Raw genomic sequence first — 12,673 nt, forward strand, 5'->3', positions numbered from 1 at the left:
CAAAAAAGCAGTTGAAGTTAAAATTACACTAGGACATAGAAGTAAAAACAAGATGATAATTCTGTCTCATCCTTGGAAGCCAGTGTGAATCTGGAGATTTGAAAGCCAAGAGAGGGGAGTTGAGGAATTTAGGAACTGACTTAACAAAATCATTTTAATTGGGAAGACTTAAAACCAATTTTTTTTGAAGGAGGAATAGCTGTCTCCTGTAACAGATAGTTCAGCATTAAATCAAACTACTTGCAGATCTCTAATGACAATTGTCATTACTGTAGTGTGGACAGTTAGTTATTATGACAAACTATGTCAGCCCACCAAGAAAAAGGAATTTATTGCAGGAATCAATGATCAAAACTTTTTGCTCTATTTACATAGCAATGTAGGTTAGATTAAGAAAATGGCTTGACACATAAGGCTATTGAACCATCTTCCAGAAAACTATTTCAGGAGTTGCTTTTCCTTTCTTTTGAACCAAACAGTATATGCTAACTGACTGCTTTTCTGTACTCCACTACAAATACGGTGGTTCATTCACTGAAGTAAATTTAAAATACAATTTATTTGTTAAATTATAACTGTTTCAGAAAACAATGGCGTATTTTAAATCTGAAATGTATTCTTTACATCACTGGTTTTATGGTGGGTTTGTTTGTTTTGGTTTTGGTGTTTTTTTTAGAATTATTTACCTACCTGCTCATGGCTTAGATGGGCATACTCTTTGCTGGATAAAGAACTGTCTGGATGGATGGGATCAAAGAGTTGTGGTGAATTAAGTCAAATCCAGTTTGTGACTGGTCACAAGCAGTGTTCACCAGGGCTCAGTATTGGGCCATTTCTGTTTAATATCCATATCGATGATCTGGATGAGAGGATTGAGTAAGTTTGCAGATGACACCAGGTTGGGTGGGAGTATTGATCTCTTTGAGGGTAAGAAGGCTCTACAGAGGGATCTGGACCGATTGGATTGTTTGGCTGATGTCAGTTATGAGGTTCAACAAAGCCAAGTGCTTGGTCCTGCACTTGGGTCATAACAAACCCATGCAACAGTTCAGGCTTGGGGAAGAGTGTCTGGAAAGCTGCCCAGAGGAAAAGGGCCTGGGAGTGCTGATTGACAGCCAGCTGAATATGAGCCAGCAGTGTGCCCAGGTGGCAAAAAAGGCCAACAGCATCCTGGCTTGTATCAGAAATAACGTAACCAGCAGGACTAGGGAAGTGATCATCCCCCTGTACACGGTGCTTGAATAATGTATTCAGTTTTGTGCCTCTCACTACAAGAAAGACACTGAAGTGCTGGAGAGAGTTCAGAGGAGTGCAGTGAAGCTGGTGAGGGTTCTGAGCACAAGTCTTATAAGAAGCAGCTGAGGGATCTGGCGCCACTTAGCCTGGAGAAAAGGAGGCTGAGAGGAGACTTGATCGCTCTCTACCACTATCCGAAAGGAGGCTGTAGCATGGAGGGTGTTGGTATTTCTGCCAAGTAGCAAGGACGAGAGGGAATGGCCTCAAGTAGTGCCAGGGGAGGTTCACATTGGATATTAGGAAAAATTTCTTCACAGAAGGGATTGTAAAGCATTGGACGAGTCTGCCCAGGGGAGTGGTTGAGTCACCGTCCTTGGAGCTGTTTAAGAGACATGTAGATTGAGTTCTTAGGGACATGGTTTAGTGTCAGTGTTGAGTTAATGTTTGGACTTGAGAGTCTCTTCCAGCCAAAATGATTCTATGATTCTATATATACCATATAGAAAAAGCAGTCAGCAATCTTTCCACTATTACTTTAGCATACTTGCCAAAAAGTCATGCTCAAAATGGTGAGGGTATTTTCAGGACAGAGGAAATTAATTTGGATATTTTGTCTAAAGTCTAACAGTGCAAGAAGCACATTTTAATATACTACCAATGAAGATCTTATTGATTTGCATTTTTTTAACATATTTTTCTAAAATTTAAAATTTGACAGTTCTTTCTCTCATATCTTTCTCATGAAGCAGTGAGTTTGACAGTAAGACTCTGCAATTATGAATTGTCTTACAAAGATACTGTTCCACTAAGCTGGTCATCCGCACAAGTAAAAATCCTTATGCAGCAGCTCACAGAATTCCTTTTCCTGCTATAATTTGCTCTTGTAAACAATGTAACATCTTGTAATTTTTATTGCAATGTAGTACAGTTATCCATATCTGTGGGTATTTAAGTTATGTACATCATGAAGACATTTCACTGAAAGAAAGGAGAACATCTGAAAGCTTCCTTTGACCATCATTAGATTGAATTAAGTTTGCATTTAGTGTCAAGAAAGAAAATGTCCTTAATCCATAAATTCAGCATGTACCTTTCCATTAACTAATCCTCTCAAAGTGTAGCAAATGCCATGCTATTCAATTTCACAACATAATGCATTCCAAACTCAGAAAAATACTTCTGATTTGGATAAAGCTTTAGCCTGTATATCTACCATTTACTGAAGTGTCTTGCAATGGTTTTAGGGGTATTAAAATCCGCTTTCTGATGGGAGAATTGTTTTGGTTGGTTGGTTAGGGTTTGGGGGGGGGGGTTTGGTTCTGGGTGTTTTTTGGGGGTGCCACCCTCCCTCACTCACTTGCTGGCTTGGTACCATTTTACTTGGTTTGTCTGAATCCTACATCATTTGTTGTGTGACTTGGATCCTGGCAAATTCTAAATCTTAAACAATCTGAACTCTTTTATATATATATATGTATACTCAAAACATTTGGAAGTCAGTGCCCTTTTGAATATTTACACGACTCTAAATGGCATTATATATATATATATACTATTTTTCACAATATGTATATTTTATTGATTCATGATTTTTTTTCTTAGGGACAGTAAAGGTAGTATTCTCAAAAAAAGTTTAGATTATATGTGATATGAGTAACATTATTTATATAAAATGATTCAATTTTAGACATATCTGAAACTGAATGTTTTCATAATTTATGTTTTGCTTGGCAAGATTGACTGAAATCCTATAAAAAACTTCTATTTTTCATGGGATGAATGTAATTCAGGAATAAACAAGATATCTAATGAAAATATTGTACTATTTTTGGACCTTCCAATGTTTGTTTGTATCATCAATATATTACATAGAAAAAACAATCCTACAATGATTACTAGGATCAGATTCATCAGTCAAAATACAGCTAACCTTAGGAAAATATAAAGTAGACTTCTCTATCTGAATGTTCAACATAGACTCACTTATAGTCAATAGATAGAAATGGAGAAAAATAAACATTTTTTTCCTCTCATAAAACAGATGTCTAAAGTAGATAGTGTGAATTATTCCCTAAAAGTGATCAGTTCTCTCCCTTCAGTACAAAAGCAGCCCAGAATGGTTAGCTGATGAATATCTAAAGCTGAATGAGTTGAATCATCCTGTAGATGTTTAAAGACGTATTTCAATATATTCAGGTGAATAAATTTTACATATGCAAATGTGGATGCTTATTTATAAGAATATCATTATTGAAAACAATAATATTGATCATATAACCAACTATGCAATGAAAGAGGCCTTTAAGACTGGACTTAGTTGTCTTAGTAGAACAACTTGATAATTGATAATAGTTTGATATGTTTGCTTATATTGAGTTGAACAGTGACATTTCTCTGAACTGAGAATTACCTAGAGTAACACAGATATTAAGAAAGAAATTCCAGACTCTTCAGAAATTCTTAAATTGCAATGAGGTTTATGTGTGCTTTAGGATTTGAGTCCTCTAGAATCTGTAAATGTCTATCCGTATACCAAAAGCTGAGTTACTTCACGCTCAGTTCTTTTATTTTGCTGAGCCTCAAAATGTTAGCATTCATATTTTATTGATCTTTGGCTTTATTAAATATTTTAATGTTTTGTATTTTTTTTTATGTAGTATGTAGTGATCTAATTTCCTTTCAGAGAAGTATATCTCTCTGATCGAGGAAGTTGCTTGTTTACAATAGACAGGTAAAAAAAAAAAAAAATAGTAGAATTGATGGCAGGCAGTAAGTTTGTTCTTTTCTGCATTAGTGTGAAACACTGAAAGGAAATAACTGGAACTTTTTCTAAAAATGTTTTCACAGGATACATTGTGGAGAGTTAACTTCAGCTAGGTGCCAAACTCCCATCCATACACTCTTTTCTTTCTCCTTCTCCACAACACAGGGAGAGAAATAGGATGAAAAAGCCTGTGGGTTGAGATAAAGACATAGAGATTGCTTACCAGTTACTGTCATGGGCAAACCAAAGTTAACTTGGGGAAAATTAATGTATTTTATTTCCAGCTAAAATAGATTTGGGTTGCAAGAAACAAAGACAAAAAACAATTAAAACATGCTCCCTCTCAGCCTGCCTACCTATCCAGGCTCAGCTTCCCTCCTTCATTCTCATCTCTTCAACCTCCTCCCCACCTGGCTGATTGGTGCCAGGTGATGGGGAATGGCAGGTTGTGTTCAGCCCATACCAGTTCCTCTGTGCTGCTCCTTCCTCTGCACACCTTTCCCATGTTTTAGTGTGGTTCTCCTCCATGGCCTGCAGTCCTTCAGGAAACAGTCATCTACTCCAGCATGGAGTCCTCAATGTGCTACAGTCTGGATATCCGCTTTGGTGTGGTCCTCTCCAGAGGTTGCAGAGAAATACCTGCTCCACCATGGGATCTGCAGTGTAGATACTCATTATGGGACCTGGAGCACCTCCTCCCTTTCATTCTTCTCAGACCTTGGTGTCTGCAAAATTCTTTCACATTTTTCTTGCTACTCTCTCACACAGCTGCTACACAGCATTTTTTACCGTTTCTTAAATATACTATCAGAGATGAGCCATTTGCTTTTTCTCACTTTCCCTGCGCTGCCCCTCCTCCTTTGGTATTTCATAATTATGTTTTCCCCAAGGCATCACCATCTTGGCTGAGGAGCTAGTCTGTGCCCTGCAGTGGGTCCACCAGAACTCCTCACAGAGGGCCCCCCCAGCAGTCCCCTCCATGGCCAATACCTTGGCAACTACACTGAATGCATAAACATGAACATCAACATGCAGGAACATGAATAATCAATTGTAATTTAATATAACATGTTTAGTAATGGAAGATGATTATTTGGAATATAAATTAGTTGACTGACTGGAGTTGCAAAAGTAGATTTTACTTTTTTGATGTTGCTACATTAGCAATTTTGTCAAAAATATATGTTTGAAAATTTAAGTCTGATTAGTAAAGTATTTTTAGATTAATCTTTTTTTCAGAAAGTGGGGTGTTAAACAAATAATTTAAATACATCAGGTTCCTGAATAATAAAACGGATAAACAGCATCCCAATTCCTTCCCAACAGAAATTATTAATCAGAGAATTATGTCTAAATGATTTTCACTGTCAAGAATTGATAGTTTTAATGGTACTGTCAAGGCAGTATGTCCATCTACAAAGGCATAGACCTGGAGTCTGAGAGAAAAGGTAGCTATAGATATGTAATGAGACATATTTGTTTTTGTTGTTTCTTTTTCACAAGGAGTGTTGAACGATAAGGAACAGACATAATCTATATTAAAAAATTAAATTCTACAAGGGAACACTTCCAGTGAAAGACTCCATAATATAGATAATATTGCTAACCTGTTCAAATGGTCCAGTGATGACTTTGACTAAGGGCAACTAGAATTTTCCCCTAAATTTCTTGGCCATAGATTCAAAGTTGGAGTAACCCTGGTTACACATGCAAGTTGCGGGATGAGAGGCTGGAGACCAGCCCTGAGGAAAGATCTGGGTTAATGGCAAGTTGACTATGAGCAAACAGTGTGCCTTGGTAGCCAAAAGGGCCGACTGTGTCCTGGGGTGCACCGAGCATAGCATCACTGACTGGTTGAGGGACATGATTGTCTCACTCTGCTCCACCTCGAGTGTTGTGTGCAGTTTTAGGTGTCTCAATATGAGAAAGACAACAAACTATTAGAGTGTGTCCAGATGGTGACCAAGGTGGTAAAAGGCCTTGAGGGCAAGACATGGCAAGTGGCTGAGGTCACTTCGTTTGTTCATCTTGGAGAAGACAAGACTGAGGAGTGACCTCATCGCAGTCTACAGCTTCCTAGAAAGGGGCAGTGGACGAGGAGGTGATGATCTCCTCTCTCTGGTGACCAATGACAGGACATGAGGAAATGGAATGAAGCTGAACCAGAGGAAGTTCAGACTGCACATCAGGAAAAGGCTCATCACTGGGAGGGTGGTCAGTCACTGAAATGGGCTCTCCAGGAAAGTGGTCACAACACCAAGTCTGTCAGAATTCAAGGAGGATCTGGATAAAACTAGAACATATGACTAAGAGTGTTAGGTAACTCTGAAAAGAGCAGGGGGTTGAATTAGATTATCCTTATGGGTCCCTTCCAACTTGAGAACTTCTATGATTTCATGAAACTTATTGTAAGCTATGGACCATTCTAAATGGACAGTCTTTATACACACACCTTGTTCTGGAGACAGTTTAGTAGTTTGTGTGCTTATCAGTCTATGGTCTCAAAGCCAAAATCTGTCCTGAACAAATTTAATTTATTATCAGAGACTCAGCCTTTCACTTACATAGTTTGTGTACGACAGTCATTCTGGACAAGAAAATTTTATCTCTACACTGAATGCATTACTGTAATATTGAAAATCTTCTCAGCTAACTTTAGCCAGCCAAAGTCAATTGTATGTAATGGGATTCATGTACCTAAAGGTGAGTGTCTAGTACAATTTGAGTTGCCCTACCACACCCTGTGTGGCCTCCCGCTGCCACTTCAGAAGGAGGATGTATGTCTCCTGTTTGTCCTGTGTGTCATATGTAAAACTTCACAGAAGAAGCCACAACAGAATGAAGCCTTGATCACTGGAAATTCAGTGACTAGATGAGTATCAAGATGCTGAATGCATATGCAGACACCTAAAATAAGGAGTGAGTTGAATCATACATATATTCTAAGCCAGTTGTTTAGGTTACCTGTACAATCAATAGAGAGATTCTGGCACCTCTAGAGAGCAATTAATTGCACCTCTCTTAATGGTGCACCTCTTTCAGTGGCTGTCTAGAAATGCTTTTGTCTACTAAATAGAATATGGAAGAAGAAGTCTGGCTTAGAATAGTGAGCTAACATAAACTGAGAGATCAAATCCCATTCCAAGTGCCTAAGGAAGTGTGGACTTTTCAAAATCTAGTTTGCCATACTCTAGATTATATTACAGATGTCATACAAGATCTGCAGGAGACCTGAATATTTCTGAACTGGCAGGTGGTAATCAAGATATCCTAGGTTATACTGAATTGTATTAGATGCTAATATTTAGGCAATTGAATTGATTCCCTACAGTGCATTTAAATTTCTTTAAATACTCTAGGTACTTTTTAGAGCTGACACTCATTAATTTTTATGACTGTGGTCTAGTGTCTATTCTAATGTTTTTATCTCCTTGAGTACAAATAATGATAGTTAGGAACTACCAACATAGGGAATAAGCAAATCTTCATAACATAAAAAAATATGTGATGTGGTACTTAATACTTACCCCAAATTGCATTGCTGTCAGTCCTTCAAAATAAAAACACCTTATAAAGGTATAAAAACCATATTTATCCTCTAATCTTGAGAATTCTAGGGATGCTATTTGTCCATCAGAACACCACAGAAGATTATTTTAAAAGTCATTATAGTATTTGGGTAAAGTACTCTTTTTTTTTTTTTTTTCCAATAGTAATTTGGGATTTTCTCTCAATAGTCTAATATTTTACTCGCAGGAGTACTAATTGCTGTAGTGTGAGTTGCAAGGAAGATTTCAGAAGATTCATCATTAGGGAATCACTAAAATTGCTATTACTTTTTTAGACACAACAAGATGCTGAATATTTGGACTGACATAGGGTACCATAGATAAGTCACACAGATCTTAAATTTATTTTTTAATAAAAGTTCAGGATCAGAGAAAGAAACGAAGTTGCATAACTATGCTGCTCATCTTTCAGCTAAGTTCACTGAGGTTTTCTTAATGAAATCACAACAAAGGTATTTACGTAGGAATATGATGACTAAGTCGTGGTAGTGGCATTCGTATTTCCAGGGAAGACAGAAATATTTGAAAAAAAACTCTTCGGAAATTCTCTAGTACTTGTGTACCAGATTTTTCCACTTTTGCAGTCAGTAGTAAATAGCTAGTCCTCATGAAACTTATAAGAGCTGGTATGCATATAGCTGTATAGTCCTGACGTCTTTTAACAAGCTTTAGTTCATGCCAGTGAGCGCACACACACACAAAATAAATTCCGTTAACATTTAACTGGTTATTATCATTGATATTCTTAGAGGCTATATGTTAATCTTTGAACCTTCAGTTTCTCATATTTTTATAATGCTTTGGAATATTTATTGTCCCTTAAACAGAAAGTCATTTTTGTTTACATAGTGAGGAAGGATTTATGTACAAAAAGCTGATCAGTAGTCTTGGTAATTACCTTTTCTCTTCTTTTCATAAAACAAAAAATATTTTCATTTGAATTTGATTTAATCCCATTTGTGAATTAGTAATGCAAGATTCTGTTGTGATTACTTATATTTCTCACTCTCCTTTTCCTTGTTCCCTCCCTCCCTCTCTCTTTCCTCTTTCCTCCTTCCATTCTTTCTTTCTTCCTTTCTCCCCTCCCTTCCTTAACAGCTGTCCTTAAGGGTTCTAGAGATACAAAGTAAAAACAGAGCTGTGGCTCCTTTACTGGGTTTGCTTTTTATTGGAAATAAATGAAAATGGGCTCTTTTTTTTTCTCTCTCTCTCTTTTTTCTTTTTTTCTTTTTTTTTTTTTTTTCCTGTTAGTTAAAGAAAATAATCATGCCAGAAATCCCCTTCATCTACCATAGGGGCATATATAATACCACAAATACCTGATACAGGATGTCAAGGCAACAGGAATAAAAGCAATAGAAAATTCAATTGAGATTACTTCTGCTTCTTGACACAACCCACAGGATGGAACATTCTTTCCACAAATACCTTCATGGGATTGGCTTTCAGTTTTACTTAAAAAAGCCTTAACAACTCTTTCCGTAAAAGCTTTAATGCTATTCCTTTTACAGTAGTAAAATAGGTATTGTATTGTATTACCTACACTATACATGCATTCACTATACAAATTCAAATATATGTAAGTTTTTTTTACAGATACATACATATAAAAATAAACAGGGAACATGTAAATGCCCCCACTGTGACTGTTTTGTATACTGTCCTCTGTAAAAAATTCAAAAGTAGCAACTTACTGCTTCAATTCTCCTTCCATGCATTATTGTCATAATGTTCCTTTCTAAATACAATTTTAGAATGTTTTGAAATGCATGTAGTACCTCAATATATCTGTCTATCTAGAGAGAAATATATGCAAGATAGGTGAGAGTATAAAGAACTTATTAATGTGGTCAGAGAAGCACTATCAAAAAATATGATGTATTTATATGAAGTATTACAGATCGCAATAACATTTAATATATTTTACAGGTATTTACTGCATATATTTCTGTTACTAATCTTGCTTTTACAAGTGCTACTTAACCAAGTCTTCTTGAATATTCAACCCTGAAATCTTTCATAATTAGAACCCTTCTGTTTTAAAGCTCTGTGCCTGCCAAGCTTAATGGTGAAGTTCAGATTATATTTTGTGTGTGTGAATATACAGAAGAATTTAAACTTCTGAAAATGCACAGCTGATCTACAGGTAAAGCATTGTATTGCATATTATTTGAGCATCAGAACAGAAAAAAAAAAAAAAAAAAAAAAAAGTTTTTGGTTGCCTGTGTTGAAATTATACAGTCTGGAGTCTTGAAATAAGTCTATCATGTAAATTGTACTATTGCTTTTCTCATGGTTGCACAGTGATAGATGAGAGAGCAGTTGGAACACTGTGAATTTTCATTAGATATGGGGAGACGTTATTTCACCATAAGCGGGGTCAAACACTTAAATGAATTGTCCAGAGTCTTCATGGAATCTCGGTGCTTAACTGCTAAAAATTCAGTTGGACATAGCCCAGAGTAACCTGCTCTAAACTGACTCTGTTTTGACTGGGAGCTTAGACCAGATGATCTCCAAAGATGACTTCCAACCTACATTGTTTTATGATTTAAGGTGTGTTACTGCATACATAGCAGCCCATAAGAGGTCTTTCTTAAAACACCTGCATTATTTGGCCTTGTTAATTAGTCACTCATTTCAAGTACAAGCAGCGATAATATTTTTTTCAGCTTACCATTATCATTTTGTTCACTCTTAAAGAATTTGCAAATACGAGCCCAGCTTTCTAATTCTGGCATGGGGCTATAGTATAGTTAGCAATGCCTCTAAGACCACTAGAGTCATGTAGCAACCCTTAACATTTCCTAAGGCTTCAGGCTTGTCCAGCTGTGTTCTTTCATTTTGTTTTTGCTCTCTTTTCAAGGCACCAAAACAACATAGTTTGTAGTTTCTCTGCTACACAGTAGTCATTTGCTAGAATTGATACTAGCTCATAGAATCTTTTAGCTAATTTTTCCAGTGAAAATACTATAACAGAAGGAAAATGGCAAAAATTTCCACAGATATTATCTCCTTCTAGAACAGGAAAAGAATATTTCTTATATGTGACATTTCAAAAGGGATAGCATATTTTTCTAATTTACTAATAATGACATATACAAGTTAGCTTTTTTCAATCAGGCAAAATAAAAGAAGTGTGCACCACCATCAGATGTCGAAGAGTGTGAATAAGCTCTTTTTTGGCTGCTTTTCAAACCTAAACTCTGGAAATGTGTTGTACATTTGACTCACTGATCACGTAACAGTGAATTGTCATAAAATTGTACCTAATGTACAAGAATACCACAGCTCACAGTCAGTTTATTTCTACAAGCCATACCATGCTGTTTCAGTTTCGGAGATATGAGCCCATATTGAGACACTGTAATATTTTTATAATTTGTATCAAAACTACTTCAAAGCTCTTCTTTCTGCAATTTAGCCTCTACATTAGGTTATATAAAGACGCACACTTTCTGGAAAAGCCCAGATGTAAAGCCCAAATCCCATGGTGACCACAAGTGTATATTCTAGTAGCCTCTGGAAAAATGAGCAGAAAAAATATTACTGCACACAGTTTTAACAGAGACATTATTTAGGATGAGATGAAACTAATTAAGAAGTTTGAAGGGACCAACAATGGGTGGAGATAAACAAGGTGGGTGATGTAAAGATGGAGTTAAATTAGTCCATTAAACATGGCTAAGACTTAAAACTCACACATAATATGCACAAGGCACGAAGAAGTTCAGTCAAAAAAAAAAAAAATCAATTGTCTGGGGATATTTTTTCATGTCTGTTTTCTTTCCTGACAGATAGAGCTTTTCTATTACTACTCCTTGTATTCTTGCAGCAAGTCCACACAGGAAAGGTATTTGGATTTCAGTATTTCACTATGTACAGAACTGGAATAATTATTTTTCTTGGTTTTAATGTAGGCAGCTTGAAAAAATGCTGATCCATCTTTTGGCCATCTGCAATCCCTACTTGGGTTTCCAGTGCTCCTATTGTTTAAGCTTTTTGGGTAGTCTCCTATTTGCATTCATCTTCCACAGCAATGAAGTCCAAGAAGATTCGTGTATTGCTTTTGGTGAAATAATACACAGAGACAACTTAACTATCCAATGATGACATGAAAAAATGGTTCATTATTCATTTTTTATCATGAGTTTTCTTTACAAATAGATAATTACGTTTATTTCTGCATTCTGAAGTCAATTAATTAATCCAGTATTTTATATCCCCTTCTTTATTACATTCCATTTTCATTTAAAGGCTCATATTCATCATTTGTCTCACTGATTTTAAAGATACTCACACAAGGACAGAGAAGTTGTTGAAATCAATAAGAGTAAATAGAACACATTACTATTGTGATATCATTAATGCTAACAGCATGGAAGGAAGTACGTTGTTGCAAATAGTTTGTCCAGTTCACAGTTTTACACATTCTTCAAGGATCTTGACCCAGCTGGTTCCTGCTAACCTGTAAGAGTTCACTTTTCAGAGCCTACAGACTCAGATTTCTTTCTGGATTACACAGAAAATGACATTCATGTACTATGTACATGACAATACCGAAAAAAAAAAAAGTCAAATTAAATATGTATTATTTTAAGAAGTTATATATGTAATCATCTTTATTATCAATTGAAAATGGGTTTGATTATTAATCCCTCTGCATGAGCTATAAAAATTACGAAGACACATATTTTCAAGTGCAATATAGCTATAACTGTGCAACTCTTGAAGCTTGTTTTGTGTTTGTTTGATTTGTGTGGTGTGTCATGGTTTTGATTTTTTAGTTGGTTGGTTTTTGGTTTTTGTTTGGTTGGTTTTGTTGTGGTTTTTGTTGTTGTTTTTGGATTGTTTTGTTTTTCTTTTTCTTTCTAGATGCTTAATTTTAAGTTGAGTTTGGTCTATGGTATCTTTTTGGGGGGTGGGAGGGAGCGTTTTAGGGATATGTTTTCTAGGTCCTTGCCTGAAATCACACCAAACATGAATATGTCAGCTACATCTTTCTTGACTTAAGCTATAGAGAAACAGGTATAATGAACAGACTTATTCATTCCTAGATGCAAACTTTGAGCTCTGAGCTATTAAGCATTTCCAGAACAGACCC

General features: G+C 36.1%; 1 long non-coding RNA gene across 2 annotated transcripts in view; it reads right to left on the reverse strand.

Moving 5' to 3' along the window:
- LOC110361215 (uncharacterized) overlaps nt 1-12,673 on the reverse strand; it is a 122,155-nt gene that overhangs the window by 63,919 nt on the left and 45,563 nt on the right. The window lies entirely within an intron of this gene.

The sequence above is a fragment of the Columba livia genome, chromosome 1 (genome assembly GCF_036013475.1).
Source record: "Columba livia isolate bColLiv1 breed racing homer chromosome 1, bColLiv1.pat.W.v2, whole genome shotgun sequence".
In the NCBI taxonomy this organism is placed as follows: Eukaryota; Metazoa; Chordata; class Aves; order Columbiformes; family Columbidae; genus Columba; species Columba livia.